This window comes from Panicum virgatum, chromosome 8K, assembly GCF_016808335.1.
Source record: "Panicum virgatum strain AP13 chromosome 8K, P.virgatum_v5, whole genome shotgun sequence".
Lineage (NCBI taxonomy): Eukaryota > Viridiplantae > Streptophyta > Magnoliopsida > Poales > Poaceae > Panicum > Panicum virgatum.
Window position 1 is genome coordinate 43,660,034 of NC_053143.1, and position 21,383 is coordinate 43,681,416.

Genomic DNA, 21,383 nt, shown 5'->3' on the forward strand with positions numbered 1-21,383 from the left:
CTTGTAGTAGCACCCTTCGGAGGTACGCGTGATTTGCTGGGATAAATACGATGTTCCAGCCAAAATCAAATTTATTACATGACTGTTTGATGAGATTTTGTACAATATTTTGATACAAATCTTTTAAATATGATCAAATAAGCTGCGGAAATTGATCTGGATCATTTATGTTACATCTCTTAAGCAACAAGAGAAAAGAAGCAAGGAAAAGAGAAGAAGCTAGCAATCTCATGGGCTTCACGTACACGCACGCATGGCATGACAAGCTAATTGCACAGGAGCGCATGCATGCTTGCGTGTGGCGTCCTGTACGTGTACAAAATCAAGATGCAGTACGTTTCCTAGTGTACGAACGGGGGATGGGTTGTTTTGGCCCACCAGACAGCCATACATTGTGCATGGCGTCCTGCGCACATGGTCAAATTCCAGACATTGGAGTTAAACATGGGAGGTGCTGGTCCATCTGTTGCTAGCTTTCTTATCTTGTGTACGTGTCAACAAAGAGGTGGGCCGGCGCATGATTAGCCCCACGGCTTAGAGAGCGCACGTGCGGCCAGGTGATCAACACGTTCATATTTATCTACTCAGCTCGTTGCCGACGCACTCTCCAACATAACAAGATTATCCTCCCGTGAAGCTCGTACCGTTCAGTTCAACAGGATGGCGGCTCTTCCGTAGATCGTGGACTCCCGCCGCTTACCCTAGTCCTCGCCTATATAAGGCCACGAGGTCTTCTCGTACAAGGGAATCTTCCTCTCCAGGGGGAACGCAGCCAGGCGAAGGAGCCAGAGGGAAGGTGCGCCCCGGCCCCAGGCGATCTCCATCTATCGGAGATGCCGACGTCTTGCTCGCCTTGACGAGCGGAGGAGAGAGGAAGCCACGAGAGATGTGCTCATCCTCTCCGCAACCATCGTCGTCAAGCTGCCGCCGGTGCCCGAAACGAGGTTATTTTCGCGAAGGAGGAGCGGGAGTCCAGCCATTAGGACCCCATCGACCTGCTCATCGTTGACGACTCTGCAGCACGCCGGCGACAGCTTCGCCTACATCGACATCAAGCGAGCCGCCCTGTCTGTACCACGTCGGCGAAAACCACGCCGCCCTCTTCGTCTTCTCATCGTCTGCACCACGCCGGCGACGACCTCGCCGCCGTCTTCGTCTTCTCATTGGCCGCACCACGCCGGCGTCGAGTGGAAACCGAGGAACTGGAGGACCAACTGGAGGACCAAGCCATGGCGCCCTTGTTCGTCTTCGGGGGTGCACCAGCACGTTGATGGTGGATGGAGGCATCGGCTACGACGACACCCCGCCGCACCATCGAGCCTGGCTGCCGACCGACGACGACGGTGCCGCGACGACACCCCGCCGCACCATCGAGCCCGGCTGCCGGCCGACGACGACGGCGCCGCGAAGACACTGAGGCAGCCGGCGGCAAGACCCACGCTGCGCGTCGAGGTCCGACTACGGAGTCGCCGACGAGGACGGCGCCGCGAAGCTACTGAAGTCCGGCGCCGCACCGACGCCGACATTGAGAATGAGGCCGGCGCTGCACGCCAAGCGGCCGGCGTCAACGAGGACGATGACACCGCCGCTGCGCCGACTGTCGCAAAGATGCCGGGACAAGACGGCGACGACTCCATGACGAAGGGCTGTCGCAAGATGCCAACACACCGACGGCAGACCAACACACCGACGGCAGAGACACACGCATAAGAGCATTCATGTACAGGAGCATGCACGTAGGTGTGCCCACCAGAGAAGCAAATTGCATATGTGTGTTGACGTCTTGCCTCCACGGATCCTCCATTTCGCCCACGATATGCGGCCATGACGTTTCATCGACTCCGTCCAACTCGCCGCCATGCATCGTCGACGACCCCACCTCATCTCAGCCGCCGGCAGAGCAACGGCACCCCTCAGCATTGACGACCACCTCGGCTCGGCCGCCAGCAGAGCGGCGGCACCCCTCGTCGTCGACAACCATCTCGGCTCGGCCGCCGGCAGACCGCCGATGATGACGGGGCTGCTGTGAGGACGTCGAGGCGCGGCATGGAAGAACTCTTGGAAGAACTCTTGGAAGAACTTAGACTTGGGCACTTGTAACATGGTTGGAGGCATAGACTTGGAGTCCAAACGCCATTCCCTAAAACCTTATGAGTAGCTTACTATCCTGCCAGGGTACTTCGCAAGTCCTGCTATCCAATTAGGCTGGCTTCATTACGTAGAGCGGATCCACCCATACATAATAGGAGTACTCTTAAAGTAAGACCTTTAGAGCCTATAGTATAGCTTAGTAGCGGCGAACTTCTTTGAAATGAAAAACGATGTGCCTGCGACCTTTTGTTTCCAAGCTAGCTAAAGCCAGTTTTCGATGATCCCATTCGATTTGCTTTTTTTCATGAGTATAGTGAGGCGTTAATTCAATCTTTCCTCTTCTACTTATAGTGTTTGTGATTTGCTAGTAGGTGTCCCATCCCAGTGGTCATTAAACTCTTTGAAGCGAGTCCACCTCCCCTCTCAGATTTCTTTCTTTGATGCGCCTGCTGCCAGTTTCACATTCATTTCTAAGTCCCGACCATCCAATGCTAAAATGATTTTTGAGGACGGCGATTCTATTGTTTACAAATGTGACCATCCCTCGTTGGTTGCCCGCGGGACCATATGATAATGTAGAGTAGGCTAAGCTTGGATTGGAGATGAACATCTTAAGTTTTTTATTCCAAATATGTAATTTCCCGCTTTTCTGTACTTAACTTCTGGTAAGTATCATCGGTCTTATGGAAAGAGAAGGCATATAATCGATATTCTTTGACCGGCTTTGGTCGAGCAACCGCTACATGAACGGCTACTGCCTACATAACTTGTCTTCCTTGAAAAGGAAGTAAGTATCAGACCATATGTAGTTCTCGTCTCCTTTAAAACCTTTATTTTCAATTCCGAAGAAGAATTGAAAGACGATCCCTCCGAAGAGGAGGAGAAGTCTTTAGTCGGGGTACCTCTTTAGTCGAGGTACTTTTGTTGCTTTGGAGAGTGGAAGAGGAATAAAAGATTCTTTTATTTATTTTTTTTTTCAATTTAGTTTGATGTTTCTTTGATAGTTGGAAGTTCTCCAAAAGTATGAAAGGCTGGAGGGCTTTGTACCAACCATTCTAGTGTGGTTGGATTCTGTTCAACAGTCCAAGGACTTTCCGCACATCTTTTGTTCTTTCCACTGCTTGAAGTGATTGCGACAACTACGAAGAAACGACAAATCCCAACTACGGATATATAAGAACCGAAACTGCTCAGAGCATTCCATCCGGCGTAAGCATCTGGATAATCTGGAATGCGACGTGGCATACCCGAAAGCCCTAAGAAATGCATGGGAAAGAAGGTAAGATTAACCCCGAAAAAAGTGATCCAAAAATGGATTTGGCCTAAAGTTTCAGGATATGTCCGACCAAAGATTTTACCCACCCAATAGTAAAATCCAGCAAATAAAGCAAAAACGGCTCCCATAGAAAGTACATAATGGAAATGTGCAACCACATAATAAGTATCATGTAGAGCAATGTCTAGCCCAGAGTTAGCTAGAACTATTCCAGTGAGTCCCCCTATGGTGAACAAAAAGATGAACCCTACAGCAAATAACATGGGTGTTTTGTATTGTATGGAACCTCCCCACATGGTAGCGATCCAACTAAAGATTTTGATTCCAGTGGGCACAGCTATGATCATGGTAGCTGCGGTGAAGTAGGCACGCGTATCAACGTCTAAGCCCACAGTAAACATATGATGAGCCCAAACTAGAAATCCAAGAACACCTATACTTATCATGGCATAAACCATGCCTAGATACCCGAAGACCGGTTTTCTTGAAAAGGTCGATACGATATGACTAATAATACCGAATCCAGGCAGAATGAGAATATACACCTCTGGATGACCGAAGAACCAAAAGAGATGCTGGTATAATATTGGGTCTCCCCCTCCTGCTGGATCAAAAAAGGTTGTATTAAAGTTTCTATCGGTTAATAACATTGTAATTGCCCCTGCCAGTACCGGAAGTGATAATAAAAGTAGGAATGCTGTCACTAGAACGGACCACACAAAAAGTGGTAATCTATGCATAGTCATTCCAGGTCCACGCATGTTGAAGATAGTAGTTATAAAATTGATAGAACCTAAAATTGATGAAACACCTGATAGATGAAGACTAAAAATTGCTAAATCAACTGCTCCTCCAGAATGGCTGGTAATACCACTTAAGGGCGGATAGACCGTCCACCCAGTGCCGCTGCCCACTTCTACTAAGGCTGAGCTTAATAGGAGCAAGAGACTTGGTGGCAACAACCAGAATGATATATTATTTAATCGTGGAAATGCCATGTCAGGTGCACCTATCAGAATCGGAACAAACCAATTCCCAAATCCACCTATCATCGCCGGCATAACCATAAAAAAGATCATTAAAAAAGCGTGAGCCGTTATTAAAACATTATAAAGTTGATGATTCCCACCAAGAATTTGATCGCCGGGTCGGGCTAATTCCATACGAATCAGTACGGAGAAGCATGTGCCCATCACTCCTGCAATGGCACCGAAGATGAAATATAGAGTACCGATATCCTTGTGGTTAGTGGAGAAGAGCCATCGGACCAGATTTGTCATTTTTTTTCGTTTTGAAAACTTTCAAACCTTATCAGAGAGGGGCCACTAAGGCTGGATGTTGGCTGAAAGAAATCCCCTTTAGGGGCTTCAACCCGGGCTTTGACCATGTCTCCCGAACAATTTCAGTACATATGGCGCAAGACGATTCCACATATATATCGAGGTCGGAATGGGATCGGGTGTTTTCACGTCTCACCGTAGTGCCCGGTTTGTCTTGATTGGTGATTGATAAACAAGAAGGAAAATGGAATCGTCTTTTCAGTCGATCTACATAAGCTTCCGTTGAGGTCCTTAGTTTAGTCAAGTAGGCGAGGGCATTTCCATCGCGAAGGATTCAATCCAGCCACAGGTTCCCCTACGGCTACCTTGTTACGACTTCACCCCAGTCGAAGACCCCACCGTGGTATGCGCCAATAAGACCACCAAAGGCCTTTGTGGCACTAGTGGTACACAGAAGTCATGGGTGATCATTGGTCCGATGCTTCGGGCGAAACCAATTCCCAGGGTGTGACGGGCGGTGTGTACAGGGCCCGGGTACATATTCACCGCGGCATGCTGATCCGCGATTACTAGCGATTTCAACTTCATGTTCCCGAGTTGCAGAGAACAATCCGAACTGAGGCAATCTTTCCGGATTCGCTCCGCCTTACAGCCTTGCTTCCCATTGTCATTGCCATTGTAGCACGTGTGTGGCCCAGCCCATAAGGGCCATGCGGACTTGACGTCATCCCCACCTTCCTCCAGTATCTCACTGGCAGTCCCTCGTGAGTGCGGCACGCACCTTTTTCTTTGTTTCGGAGCGGGGCGCGTACTATTACCACTACGTACCACACCACCGGGCTTCATGTTCAAGCCCGGCATCGACCGACGACTACGCCGCCACGAAGACACCGAGGTGCGACGGCGGCACGACTGGCGCTTCATGTTCAAGCCCGGCATCGACCCAACTACTACGCCGCCATGAAGACGCTGAGGCCGGCGGCATGACTGACGCCGCCCGTTCAAGCCGGCATCGACCCGATGACGCCGTCGCCGCAAAGATGCCAGGATGAGAAGCGACGCCGTGATGAAGAGCCGCCGCAGGACGCCATCACGCCGATGACCCAAGAAACCGCATGGAGAAGCCGGATGGATCTGCACCTCGGCGCCTAGACGTTCGCTCGCATGCAAGATCCTGTACACGTTGTCGCACTCACAAGTTCACATGTACGAGAAGCTAATAAGTGCACATGCATGTACGAGAAGCCAATAAGCTACCGCATGCACCTGTACGTGCACCACAGAGCAAGCTGCATCCATGTGTAGATGCTTTGCCATCACTCCATCAAGCTACTCAGAGGCCGCACGTCTCGACGACCAGGCCGCCACGACATCGACTCAGTCCAGCTTCAAGTCTTCTCCACGCATCGGTAATCTGCGACTACTACGACTACTCCACCATTCGAGACCGACGAGGCCGAACGACACGGGGAGCTGATGATGCTCCAGCTGCGCTACATCGGCTCATGGACACCGACGAGGCCATGGATGACGCCGACGCCCACATCTACACCACCACCATCATCATGCATGGAGAACGTGAAGCGAAGACCGAAGACGACGACCACGGCAGCTTAATCGGAGGTACTCCGGCAAGCTAGTCTTGCGGAGGTAATTAACCGGGAGCTTTTCGAGGCCCCGGGAGCCAGAAGACCACTATCGCCCAAGTCAGATCTGCTCAATGGCAGGCTATGGAGCGCACACTTGTACACGGGAATCTGTATTTGTATTTTATAAAATATGAATAAAACTTGTGTTCCCGTATCTTTGTTTATTGTGTATTTTCTATATACACTGGCACGCCCGCAATTTATTTTCCCCCGCGTGTAGAGAAAACCCCTTGGGTATTTTTCTCCCCAAACAAATTGGCACGCCCAGTGGGACATGGTTCTCCTCCCATCTCTGCTACGCAGTGCTCGTCGAATTCGTCTTCATTGTTCCCCAATTAATAAATTTTGCATGATGGATGTTCGGCATAGAGCGCCCCAGATAAGAAGGAAAGTCCTTGCGAGGATCTTCTGATGTGCCGCTGAGGTCCAAGTGGTGCACATATTCGAGTTCAAGCTGCTCGCTCCAGCGGGCAAGGGACCTCACTGATGCTGCCAAGAGCCAAGTGTTGCGCGTCCACGTTGCCTAGGCTGTCGTTCTATTGACGCTGAGGCCGTCCCTCAGTTCTTGGCACCGAACCCATGCAGAGCCACAGCTGATGTGGAGAAAGCAAGCATGGCACTCACGTCTGGTGAGATTTTTTCTCTCTTTCAGGTTGCACACGTGGAGTGAGGGACGGATGATGAAGCAAGTAGCTGCTAGCCACGCCTAGCTAGTGGACGTGCTTGCTAGTTGGAGAGGTGGCCTCGCCCAAGTCCAAGTTCCACGGCGCTGTAGTGCTGCATGGGCAGAGACCATACCATTTATGGAGGCCGCCACAACACTGCAATCAGAGTCGCCGCCACGCCATCAACGGAGCTCCTACGCTACAGCCATGGATGAGCTCATCGACACCGGGTAGCGAGGACGTCGCCATCGACCTCTGCGAGTGGACGTCCTTGTCAGCAAACAACGGCTGCAGAGTGCCAAACTATGCCGTTCATCAGGACACGTACCGGCACAGAAGGCAAATTGAGCTCTGGTGGCCGGCTTGGAGGCCCGTCAATAGCTTGCTCTCGTCTGCCGACAGCGCCATCCACAGCAGTGATACCCTCCAACGCGCCGACGTCCCATCGGACACCATGCATGGTGGCATCCAGCGCGCGTCCGCGACGACTGGACACCATCACCGCCATGAAGCCTGCGTCCGCGACGGCTGGACTTCATCACCACCATGAAGGCCACGTCCGCGATGGCCGGACTTCACCGCCACCATGAAGGCCACGTCCGCGATGGCCGGACACCATCACCTCCATGAAGGCCACGTCCACGACGGATGACGGATGGACGTCATCGCCGCCATGAAGGCCACGTCCGCAACGGCTGGACGTCATCATTGCCATGAAGGCAGCGCTAGGACGACGTCACCATCAACGGCATGAAGCATGCAGGTGCCACATCCTAATAAGCAAGCAGGCCGGAGCTCAATCATGGAGCCCGATAAAAACACACAGGTGGACATGCCTCCGGGCAATGGCTATAGCCAGCCCGATGGAGATGTAAGCACCTTCAACGTCTAGAGGAATAGTGTCATCCACACCGGCGACACAACGCATCGGTCCGCTACCTCGACTTGCATCTACACAGTGCCAGAGGCGCACGAAGACAATCGCCACCGCATGGCGCTGTGTGAAATTAGCAAGCAAGGGGTGGAGAAGGACGGACGGACACCTGCCTCGACCCCTTCATCCTCATCTACATCATGCATCAAGCTGCTGCTGCCATATCTATTGGCGGCAACATCTCTGGCTGAAGAGAGAGCGCTGCAAGGAGCAGCCGGCCAGAGATGTCCACGTGAAGATAGGGGGATGTTCAGATGATCGGATCCATGGAGGCAGGTAGCCGTGCGACGCCCTGGACTAAGCCGCGCACAGCGGTGATGCCCTGACGTCGAATGAGCGCCGCCAAACTGGAGACGAGCACTGCACCAAATGTTGCCAAATCGGCCTTCCACCTTCATCTACGCTACCTCAAGCTGCCCGACACCACCCACCCCAAGGTATGCACTCCATGACTGCTCCGATGGCGTCCCAAGCAGGCTGCCAGGTCCAGACTTCGCCAAGCTGCCGTAGTCACAAGAGACGGCGCTGAGATCCACATCAAGCCGACGGCTTGGCTAGCATGATCATCACTGGGGGCAGGACCCCACTGCCCCGGTCCCAAGACATTGCAAGTTTTCCAGCATCGTCTTCCACATCGACGGCACCAGGGAGCAAGACGACATTTTCCCCTGCCTCCGACTGATGTCGTTGGTCTTTCGGCGGCACATTCTACATCAACACCAGGGGCTGCACCATTGCGCCTTGGTCGCCTACGACGTTGATGTTCTTCTGATGCTGCCTTCAACATCAATCACAACTGGGGTGACAGCACAGTTCCCCGGTGCCCTATGGCACCGACATTCTTCCGTCATCGTCATCTACATCGACAACAAAGGGGCAAGCACCTCACCTCCCCAGTCATCTGCACAGCCGATGGCTTCCAAGCACCTTCACCGACATCGACGCCACAAGGAGTGGCAGCTCACCTCATTGGTCATCTACATCGCCGACCGCTTTTGGCGTCTTCTCCGCATCAACAACACAAGAGAAGAGCACCATGCCTCTTCGATCATCTACACAGCTGATGGCATCTTGGCGTCTTCATCGACATCAACACGTCAAGAGCGGAGTCTCACCTCCTCGATCATCATCACCGCCGATGGCATTCCGGCGTGACATTCTACATCAACAATGGGGGCAGCAGTGTACCCCTTTGCTCATCACCGCCGATGGCGTTCCGGCGTGATCTTCTTCGTCATCAACACAATGGGCTGCAGTGAAACCCCTTTGCTCATCACCGCGATGGCATTCCGGCGCGGTCCTCTTCATCGACATCACTAGGGGCAGCAGCAAACCCCCTCGCTCATCTCCACCGCCGGCGGCGTTTCGGTGTGGTCTTCTACATCAACACAACAGCACTGGGGGCAACAGCGAACCCCCTCGCTCATCTCCACCGTCGGCGGCGTTCCGGTGTGGTTCTCTTCATCGACATCACTGGGGGCAGCAGCAAACCCCCTCGCTCATCTCCACCGCCAGCGGCGTTTCGGCGTGGTCTTCTACATCAACACAATAGCACTAGGGGCAGCAGCGAACCCCCTCGCTCATCTCCACCGTCGGCGGCGTTCCGGTGCGGTTCTCTTCATCGACATCACTGGGGGCAGCAGCAAACCCCCTCGCTCATCTCCACCGCCGGCGGCGTTTCGGCGTGGTATTCTACATCAACACAACAGCACTGGGGGCAACAGTGAACCCCCTCGCTCATCTCCACCGTCGGCGGTGTTCTGGTGCGGTTCTCTTCGTCGACATCACTGGGGACAGTAGCGAACCCCCTCGCTCATCTCCACCACCGACGGCATTCCGGCATGGTCTTTTACATCAACAGCACAGGGGGCAGCAGCAAACTGCCTCCCTTGTCTCCACCGCCGACCGCGGTCCGGCGTGGACTTCTACATCAACGACACTGGGGGCAGCAGCGAACCCCCTTGCTTATCTCCACCACCGATGGCGTTCCGGTGTGGTCCTCTTCATCGACAACACTGGAGGCAACAACGAATTGCCTCCTTGTCTCCACCGCCGACGGTGTTCCGACATGGTTCTCTACATCGACAACAAAGGAGCGACACCTCACCTCCTCGACCGTCTCCACTGCCGATGGCTTCTCGGCGTTTTCATCAACATCGACACCACGAGGAGCAGTACCTCACCTCCTCGCCCGTCTCCGCTGTCGATGGCTTCTCGGCGCTTTCATCAACATTGACGCCACGAGGAGCGATACCTCACCTCCTCGCCGATCTCCACCGCCGATGGCTTCCCGGCGCTTTCATCAACATTGACGCCACGAGGAGCGGCGCCTCACATCCTCGCCCATCTACACCACCGACGGCTTCCCGGCACTTTCATCAACCTTGACGCCATGAGGAGCGGCACCTCACCTCCTCGCATGTCTACACCGCCGACGGCTTCCCGGCACTTTCATCAACATTGACGCCACGAGGAGCGGCGCCTCACCTCCTCGCCCGTCTACACCGTCGATGGCTTCCCGACGCTTTCATCAACGTTGACGCCACGAGGAGCGGCACCTCACCTCCTCGCCTGTCTACACCGCCGACAGTTTCCCGGCGCTTTCATCAACATTGACGCCTCGAGGAAAGGCACCTCACCTCCTCGTCTGTCTACACCGCCGACGGTTTCCCGGCATCTTCCTCTACACCGACAACATGAGGAGTGGTGCCTTACCTCCTTGGTCACCTACACCACCTGTGGCTTCTCGGGCACAAGAAAGACTTGCACTATGTCTCTTCGATCGCCTACACCGCCGATAGCGTCTTGGTGCCTTCTTCGACATCTACAACACTAGGAGCATCAGCATAGCTCCTTCATCCTCTACATCGCCAACGACATCCTGGCATCATCATCTACACCAACAACAATGGGGCAGTAACATGCTTCCGGTTCTCTACACCGCCAAAAGAATATTCTGGCATGATCTTCTACATCGACAATGAAGGCAACTAGCTTTTCCTCAACCATACACGGCGCCGATGGCATTCTGGCATAACCTTCGACACTAGGGGCAACAGTGTGCCTCCTCAGCCGTCTTCACCGCCAATGACATTCTGGCGTGACCTTCTGCATCGACACTGGAGGCAACTGGTGGCATGCCCCGACCATACACAGCGTCGATGGCATTCCGGCGTAACCTTTAACACTGGGGGCAACATTGTGCCTCCTTGGTCAACTACACTACCAATGATGTTCCGGCGTAACTTCCAACACTAGGGGCAGCAGTACATCTCCTCGGTCACCCACACTGTCGACGGTATTCTGACTACACCTCCTACATTCATCCAAGCATTGCAATTTTTTTTTGCATAAATCATTTTGCCTCTTAGATGATCAGAGTGCATTCACCGTTGCACCACTTGGTCGCTTTTTTTTCCTGCAAAAAAAATGGACCTAACGCGTCCAAAATAAAGACAAATGGCTCTCCCATGGAATGTTCAGCTGCAGTGTAGGTTTGGAACTGCCACATGACTTTGTCTAGAAGTATTCAAGGTGGAGTTGCAGCCAACGCCCCTCCACGCATTGTGCACGGCTCATGCCAAGCGTGCTCTACCGGAGGTAGTGGGAAAATGACTTGAGTTACTCCCGAGCAGCGAGGCGACCACGCCCCTCGCGCTTCTTGGTCTGGGGGCAACACACTCCAGGGAAGACTATAGGAGAAGAGCAAGAAAAGGACTACCTGGTGCAACACAAGTTTCATTCAGTGTGCAGCCACTTGCCATCCCTGGAAGGTGACAACAAGGGACTAAAAGAAAATAATGCCTGCGAGGATTCACCTAGACACACATAGGTGAATGGCAGCTCTCCGAATCCCTTGAGATCGTGGCAAGCTTCAAGAGGTCTCCAAAGAAGATGACCAAATCAAGTAAAAAAAATCAAAATCAAGAAGATAATTCTCAAGTCCAAATGGTGAGGAGCCTCCAAAGAAGATGGCCCCAGCTCAAGCATTAAGCAAGTCCGATCTTAGTGGAAGGAGGAAGGTTGTTGTTCACCATCCTCGGCAAAAGTAATGGCAAAAAAAAATCCTAGCCATTATCCCATAGTCTCCCATACCAATGCAGCCACACCTATGTCTCTATGCCAAGTGGTATGAGCAGGCTGTGGTACTACTCAATGTGAAGGAGGCTCAAGTGATAGTTCCCATCACCTCTGGCAGAGTTGTGGAAGCATGTGTCTACACTCACAAGTACTTAGGCGGCAAAGCTGACCCACCTCCGCTATATATGATCATACGGCAGCCGATGGCTCAGTCCTTTGGCAGTCTGATTCTAAGTTGCTCTCATAGCTAACTCTCGGCGGGAGAGCCAACATTTAAAAAAAACAACAAAAAAGTGTGTTCAATTCAATCCAGCTCTTGCATTATGTTTTCTTTTCTCCATGGCTAACCAGCGTGCACAAGCGACGTGTATGCTATTTTCTTAAGCATTGTAGGACTTTCGCTTCGCTTTTGTGGGAGCAGTGCGGCGCGCCAACGCGGGATGGCGTCAAACTGTGAAACCCTTCGATTCGGTCGGCTGGCACCACAGCAGCAAAGTGGTCTCGACTGAGTTGATAAAATTCTTTGCCAAGCGGTATGATTTTTCACTGCAAGGTCAAAGACGATCCTGGGCGCCTTGTTGGCACATGCTGTAGCAGCTACACGCCTCCAACAGAAATCCATGTATCCTTTGAAGCTGGCATGAACATTCGCTAAACAACCTTGCGATAGGATCTATTATTCCAGGTTTTATCTTATTTTATTTTTTTCCTCCTCCTACATGCTGACATGTGCAGGAGCATCTCAACGTGTGGCATGCTGGAAATTTGGTTGCAACTTGCACCACCAGAAATCTTCCTCGCTAGCCAGCATGCTCACCGTCATCCCTGTACGCTCGGCGGCTCTACTTTGATGTGTCGTGCCTCTGGCTTGTGCAACGGCGACGACCGATCAACCTCAGGGCTCGTCGCGAGAGCGCCAGAGGCGAACCCCAACTCGTACTGCAGCTATGACCACCAGGGCGGTGCAGCAACACTTCTGCTGCCTGGCAAACCCGGCGCCAGCACTGATGATCTCACTACCATCGTGCAAGCGCGGTGCAACTCTGCTGGAAACCGTCTGTGTTGTGGCGACTATGGGCCACGCAAGCGGCGGGGTCCCAGCTGATTCCAACATTTTGGCAACCCCGGGCCCAGCTACTCCAGGACCTCGCGGGTGCTGTGGCAATAGCTCGTGCTACGACGACGATGATTCCATGTCAACAAATCTGCGGCAACCACTGCGGCGGTACGAGCGCACCAGCAACTCAGCTTCGGTGGCAAATTCCGGGGACCAGGATGTCTGTACACATAGCTGTGGTGAGAAGCCACGCTCTAGTGTTGTATACCAGCATGAAGGTATACGAGAGTATCTAATTAAAATATATAATAGAGTGACTAATGAAGTTCACTAGAATGGGAGCAAATGTATACTTGCCCATGAAATCCTAATCTAATGAAAAAGAGCACTAGTAGTGCCTTATGTTAAGTGAATTTCCTGGGATCCGATCACCCGGACAAGTGAGTTTCCACATGATCCTTAGAAAAATCATGGATGCATGGCAGGGCGTGAAGTACTCGAGCTGCAAGTGCATGTACGCATTGGGCAGTGCCCTAGAGGGGCAGCATCAATGCAGTCTCCGCCGGGCAACCTTGCAATCCCTGGCAAACATAACATGACAGCATCCTAGCAGCTGCTCCGGCAGTCGGGGCGTCGTGGCAATGGGCGACCAGGGCTCGCCACCTCAATGGTAATTTAATTGACCACTGCAACGATGGCATGGCAGCTGTGCAGGTCCGTCTGCAGCGATAAGCACCTGACATCGAGATCAGCACTCACTATGGCGGCGCAAGCGTGCGGACGTGGCGACTGGCTTCCTTGTGAGTACACAGGTTGCCGCGGCAACACCGGGACATAGAACCCGCGCCACGACATCTCAATAGCCTTTGCATGCGTGTGCTAAGTGGCCCACACGATGGCATCGCGACCACGAGGAACGCTGCTTTCCTGCCGTGTCGTGCCCAGCGACGCCGGCAACCAAACGACTTCGATGCCCAGCTGAGAAGCATACCAGTGGCGGTCGAAGGACGATCAATATCTGGGATCATGTGACGATACAGCACCCTCTGTGGTGCCACCGGCAATGATAAGCTCTTAAGCTAGCAGAGCGCGCGGTAGCTGTCTGCACATCAAACAACCATCCAGGCTTACGAGGAGGCCAAGGTTACTCCCACAAAACACAGGCTGCATATTTTGCTAATGCGCCATACTGATCAAAACAGTTTTTCACCAAGTTGAGTTTGAATTTGCTTCGCATTCAAAACTCGACTTGGTGGGGGGCATTTGTTTGATGAGATTTTGTACAATATTTTGATAATGCTGGCCTCACAATTGGGGACTTGCCAACAAACTTCTTCAGGAGGCCAACATGGAACTCGTCGTGGAGGCGAGCTCGAGGAGGCAACTCGAGGTGGTAGGCGACATCGTTGATGATGGCGGTGACACGGTATGGCCCGTAGAGGCGCAGCTTGAGCTTCCCAAATGTTGGCGCTTGGAGGGAAGTGGCGGCACCCTGGCGGAGATGGAGCCAGACCTAGTCGCCCACGGCATGTCGAACGTCCCGGTGGTTCCTTTTGTAGTGGCGCTTGTAGATGGCCTGGACCTACTCAAGGAGGTAGCGGATGTCGGTGAGGAATTCATCCATGTCTGCCAGGCTCTTGGCCTCTGCCGCCACCCGCGTCTCACCGGGTTCATAGGAGCCATTTCTAAATGCCTTGGACTTTCGTGGTGGGCACCAATTGGTGGGTGAACTGGGTCCCGTTGTTGGTGATGATGCAGCTGGGCACCCAAAAGTGGTAGATGATGTCGAGGAAGAATTCAACCACATCTTTCGAGCGGATCTAGGCGACGGGTTTCGCCTGGACCCACTTGAAGAATTTGTCCACTGCCACGAGGAGGTGGTCATAGCCTCCGGGCGCTTACTGAAAGGGCTTGACTAGGCACAGCCCTCAGACCGCGAATGGCCAAGCGATCGGGATGGTCGATCTGGAGCTCTTGTGCGGGCAAGTGAGTTTGCCGCTTGTAGTAGCACCCTTCGGAGGTACGCGTGATTTGCTGGGATAAATACGATGTTCCAGCCAAAATCAAATTTATTACATGACTGTTTGATGAGATTTTGTACAATATTTTGATACAAATCTTTTAAATATGATCAAATAAGCTGCGGAAATTGATCTGGATCATTTATGTTACATCTCTTAAGCAACAAGAGAAAAGAAGCAAGGAAAAGAGAAGAAGCTAGCAATCTCATGGGCTTCACGTACACGCACGCATGGCATGACAAGCTAATTGCACAGGAGCGCATGCATGCTTGCGTGTGGCGTCCTGTACGTGTACAAAATCAAGATGCAGTACGTTTCCTAGTGTACGAACGGGGGATGGGTTGTTTTGGCCCACCAGACAGCCATACATTGTGCATGGCGTCCTGCGCACATGGTCAAATTCCAGACATTGGAGTTAAACATGGGAGGTGCTGGTCCATCTGTTGCTAGCTTTCTTATCTTGTGTACGTGTCAACAAAGAGGTGGGCCGGCGCATGATTAGCCCCACGGCTTAGAGAGCGCACGTGCGGCCAGGTGATCAACACGTTCATATTTATCTACTCAGCTCGTTGCCGACGCACTCTCCAACATAACAAGATTATCCTCCCGTGAAGCTCGTACCGTTCAGTTCAACAGGATGGCGGCTCTTCCGTAGATCGTGGACTCCCGCCGCTTACCCTAGTCCTCGCCTATATAAGGCCACGAGGTCTTCTCGTACAAGGGAATCTTCCTCTCCAGGGGGAACGCAGCCAGGCGAAGGAGCCAGAGGGAAGGTGCGCCCCGGCCCCAGGCGATCTCCATCTATCGGAGATGCCGACGTCTTGCTCGCCTTGACGAGCGGAGGAGAGAGGAAGCCACGAGAGATGTGCTCATCCTCTCCGCAACCATCGTCGTCAAGCTGCCGCCGGTGCCCGAAACGAGGTTATTTTCGCGAAGGAGGAGCGGGAGTCCAGCCATTAGGACCCCATCGACCTGCTCATCGTTGACGACTCTGCAGCACGCCGGCGACAGCTTCGCCTACATCGACATCAAGCGAGCCGCCCTGTCTGTACCACGTCGGCGAAAACCACGCCGCCCTCTTCGTCTTCTCATCGTCTGCACCACGCCGGCGACGACCTCGCCGCCGTCTTCGTCTTCTCATTGGCCGCACCACGCCGGCGTCGAGTGGAAACCGAGGAACTGGAGGACCAACTGGAGGACCAAGCCATGGCGCCCTTGTTCGTCTTCGGGGGTGCACCAGCACATTGATGGTGGATGGAGGCATCGGCTACGACGACACCCCGCCGCACCATCGAGCCTGGCTGCCGACCGACGACGACGGTGCCGCGACGACACCCCGCCGCACCATCGAGCCCGGCTGCCGGCCGACGACGACGGCGCCGCGAAGACACTGAGGCAGCCGGCGGCAAGACCCACGCTGCGCGTCGAGGTCCGACTACGGAGTCGCCGACGAGGACGGCGCCGCGAAGCTACTGAAGTCCGGCGCCGCACCGACGCCGACATTGAGGATGAGGCCGGCGCTGCACGCCAAGCGGCCGGCGTCAACGAGGACGATGACACCGCCGCTACGCCGACTGTCGCAAAGATGCCGGGACAAGACGGCGACGACTCCATGACGAAGGGCTGTCGCAAGATGCCAACACACCGACGGCAGACCAACACACCGACGGCAGAGACACACGCATAAGAGCATTCATGTACAGGAGCATGCACGTAGGTGTGCCCACCAGAGAAGCAAATTGCATATGTGTGTTGACGTCTTGCCTCCACGGATCCTCCATTTCGCCCATGATATGCGGCCATGATGTTTCATCTACTCCGTCTAACTCGCCGCCATGCATCGTCGACGACCCCACCTCATCTCGGCCGCCGGCAGAGCAGCGGCACCCCTCAGCATTGACGACCACCTCGGCTCGGCCGCCAGCAGAGCGGCGGCACCCCTCGTCATCGACGACCATCTCGGCTCGGCCGCCGGCAGACCAGCGACACCCCTCAGCGTTGGCGACCACCTCGGCTCGGCCGCCGGCAGAGCAGCGGCACCCCTCGTCGTCGACTACCATCTCGGCTCAGGCGCCAGGGGAGCGACAACACCCCTCGTGCCCATCATCCTCACGTCCATCTGGCTGCAGGCATGGATAGCTGGATGTCCGCTCACGGAGCCGGGTTGGAAGAGTGGCGGCCGGAACGTTGCGCGGCGCTGAAGCATATGTTATCGCCCACGAGGAGCCACAGAACGACAACACCAACATGGCCTTCTACGAGCGGCCGATGATGACGATGACGGGGCTGCTGTGAGGACGCCGAGGCGCGGCATGGCGAGGCTGGCACTTCACCTTCAATCCTGGCATCGACTGACGACAACTGCGCCATTGTGGGGACGCTGAGGCGCGATGGCGGCACGACTGGCGCTTCATGTTCAAGCCCGGCATCGACCGAGACTACGCCGCCACGAAGACACCGAGGTGCGACAGCGGCACGACTGGCGCTTCATGTTCAAGCCCGGCATCGACCCAACTACTACGCCGCCATGAAGACGCTGAGGCCGGTGGCATGACTGACGCCGCCCGTTCAAGCCGGCATCGACCCGATGACGCCGTCGCCGCAAAGATGTCAGGATGAGAAGCGACGCCGTGATGAAGAACCGCCGCAGGACGCCATCGCGCCGATGACCCAAGAAACCGCATGGAGAAGCCGGATGGATCTGCACCTCGGCGCCTAGACGTTCGCTCGCATACAAGATCCTGTACACGTTGTCGCACTCACAAGTGCACATGTACGAGAAGCTAATAAGTGCACATGCATGTACGAGAAGCCAATAAGCTACCGCATGCACCTGTACGTGCGCCACAGAGCAAGCTGCATCCATGTGTAGATGCTTTGCCATCACTCCATCAAGCTACTCAGAGGCCGCACGTCTCGACGACCAAGCCGCCACGACATCGACTCGGTCCAGCTTCGAGCCTTCTCCACGCATCGGTAATCTGCGACTACTACGACTACTCCACCGTTCGAGACCGACGAGGCCGAACGACACGGGGCGGGCGCTGCTGATGCTCCAGCTGCGCTACACCGGCTCATGGACACCGACGAGGCCATGGATGACGCAGACGCCCACATCTACACCACCACCATCATCATGCATGGAGAACGTGAAGCGAAGACCGAAGACGACGACCACGGCAGCTTAATCGGAGGTACTCCGGCAAGCTAGTCTTGCGGAGGTAATTAACCGGGAGCTTTTCGAGGCCCCGGGAGCCAGAAGACCACTATCGCCCAAGTCAGATCTGCCCAATGGTAGGCTATGGAGTGCACACTTGTACACGGGAATCTGTATTTGTATTTTATAAAATATGAATAAAACTTGTGTTCCCGTATCTTTGTTTATTGTGTATTTTCTATATACACTGGCACACCCGCAATTTATTTTCCCCCGCATGTAGAGAAAACCCCTTGGGTATTTTTCTCCCCAAACAATGACATCCCTCCTTTCTATGGTATTATTCCTGTGGTTTAAATTTTCACAAACCTGGACAAGACTATAGAGAACAACTTTTGACAGTATTTTCTTCTCTCTCATTTTTTCCCTGCCCCTCTCATTTCAACTTGTTGCTCGCAACCTCTTTTGACTTGCCTCCACCTGCCAGCAAGAATGCATGTAGCTAGCCTGACCGTGCCAAAATTTGCACAAACGAACGCAGCCAAACGCTGGAACATGCGTGTTGGATTTCATCGAGTTACGATGTTTCTTTGTGTCCCGCAAAATGAGGCATGGTACGGTGCAACATGATCGAGGGCTGCATCTTCCATGGCAGAAAGAAGATCATGAATTAATAGTTCTCTTTTCCCCGTTGATGCAATCCGGTTCTTTTGCTTGTTCTTCAAATCCTAATTAAGATTGACTAGTCAATTATGCACATGCGTTGCTACAGACAAAGTTGGTGTAAGTATCGAATAGTATAGTTGCACGTATGTTAATTTGTCGGGATCTACTTGATCGAATCGTCGACGGAGGGCTGGTCCGACTCGCATACGAGATATACTAAGGCCCGCCCCTCAATGACACAAGGCGGACCAAATCAAAACTTTAGGTGTGAACTTTACTTGCTTTAGAAATACATATAGACTAGGCAAATATGTCCATGCGTTGCTACGGACAAAATTAGTATGATTATCGGATTCCTATAGTTGCCTGGGCGTTAATTTGTAAGGATCTACGTGATCGAGTTATGGATGGAGGGCTGGTCCGACTCGTATATGGGATGGACTAAGGCTCACCTGTCAATGACACAAGGTGGATCAAACTAAAAATTTAGATAGAAATGTTACGTACTTTAGAAATAGATATAGATATAGAAGATCATGAAAGTCACCTCTTTGCGCGCGACTGATTACGGTTCTGTTTGGTTTGGCTTTTGAAAGTTCTTTGGCTTCCAACAAAAGCCAGAAGCCAACCAAAGGCCCAGCCCCTTGCACTTGACTTTCTAAAAAAGTTGCTTTTCCTCTATACAATTGCCACAGGCACTCCCCCCTTGCTTTTTCTAGCTGTGAGAGGTAAGACTTTCACGAAATTACCCACCATGCCATCGATTAGTGATACTGGTTCGATACTTTTTTTTCTCCCATTGCCCCCTCCCTCTTGCTCGCAACTCCCCTCTGCCCCTCCGCTCGCGACCCTCCCTCTGCTCGCCCCTGCTGCGGTGGCACCCCTGGCAGGCGGCGACGGCTTCCCTCCTCGTTCATCCCCTCCATCCTCATCACAAGTGCTACTCCCCTCGCCGCCTCGATCACTGGCCGCCACGCCCCTGTACCCCTCAACGCCGACGCCCTTGCACCCCTCGACACCACCCCCTCGATGGACCACCGCCCTCATCACCCCTGCACGCCATCTCCCTTAGCTCCCCTCCTCCCAGAGGATCTGTAAGTGTCCCAAATCAATTCCTCCCTTCTCTTAGTGACCAAAATTGATTGGATTTGAGTTGTAATCATTCGATTTGTGTAGCAATCATTGGATTTGTGTGGCAGCTGTGGATTCTTGTTACCCAAACCGAGTAGGATATCTTGCCCCTTTCAAAGGAAGCACATACCATATTCTAGAATTTCGCCATCATTCTGGGCGTCCTCTGCAAAGAAGGTAAGAGATGTTCAATTTCTTGCATTCATCCCTCCAAAATGACATTGAGCAGTCTTTTGGAGTCTTGAAGCAGAAGTGGCGTATGTTGAAAAGCATCTCTAGTTCCAGTACACGTACTCAGAAGCACATTGTTCTTGCTTGTATGGCATTGCATAGTTTTATTCGTGACGGTAAGTTGCATGATCTGGAGTTTGATAGATGTGATGCTGATGAGGACTACCTACTGGAAGAGACATCCGAATGATAAGAAGATGAGAGTCCAGATGGTGAGAAAAAGGATACCATGAATACCATTCGCAGTAGGATAGCCGATGCTTTGGTTAATGCGAGAGGGCGATAAATTATGGTGTAAGCAGATTGCCATATAAACTATATATCTTTTGCTCTACTATCTCTATACTTATGTGGACCATATATTGATGGTGGATGCAAAACTTATAAATAATTAAATTTCTCTTTCAAATATTGTCTATTATATGCCAATCAGTGAATAACAAAGACTTTTACGTTGATAAAAAAAACAAAGACTTTTACGATCAATTTGCATATAAATAGTCTCACAGGCCTTCAGGGACATTACAGACATTTTGTATCAAAACTACAACCCACAACAGCTTTTGGCCAAATAGCTTTCAGCTTTTTCACAGCTCACAGTCCACAGCCCACAACAGCTTTTTTCACAGCCACAATCCAACCAAACAGACCCTACATCCATTGATCTGCAGCTTCTCCTGATTGGGAACAGCAGCACACGACCACATCACCATTCGTCACAGCTGACATGCATTACGAGACCGTGGGTTCTGTCTGGTTGCCTGGCTAAACCCCAAGCCAGGATAGAGTACATACGATTGATGCCTGTCCAGGGTACATAGCCAGGTCACATCCCAATGTAAGATATAACACCAACAAAAAGAAAAGAAAAGAAGGAAGAGAAAACCTTTTTAGGAGAGGGTCAAGGCCCAACAGCCCACTTTCTCCCTCTCGTTCTTCCTCTCTTGCTCCTCCTCCCATGGCTTCATGCCCTTGAATCCACCCTCTGCAGCACCAAATCCGTAGAGGGAAACCAGCAAAACGGAACGAGGGCGATGTGAGGAGCAAGGAGAGGTGCGCATTCGATGTAGATCGGTTTTCCCCTACTGTTTTTCCTCCCTAGGGTTTCAAGGGTGACAAAGGTGAGTGGGATTCCCTCCTCCTTG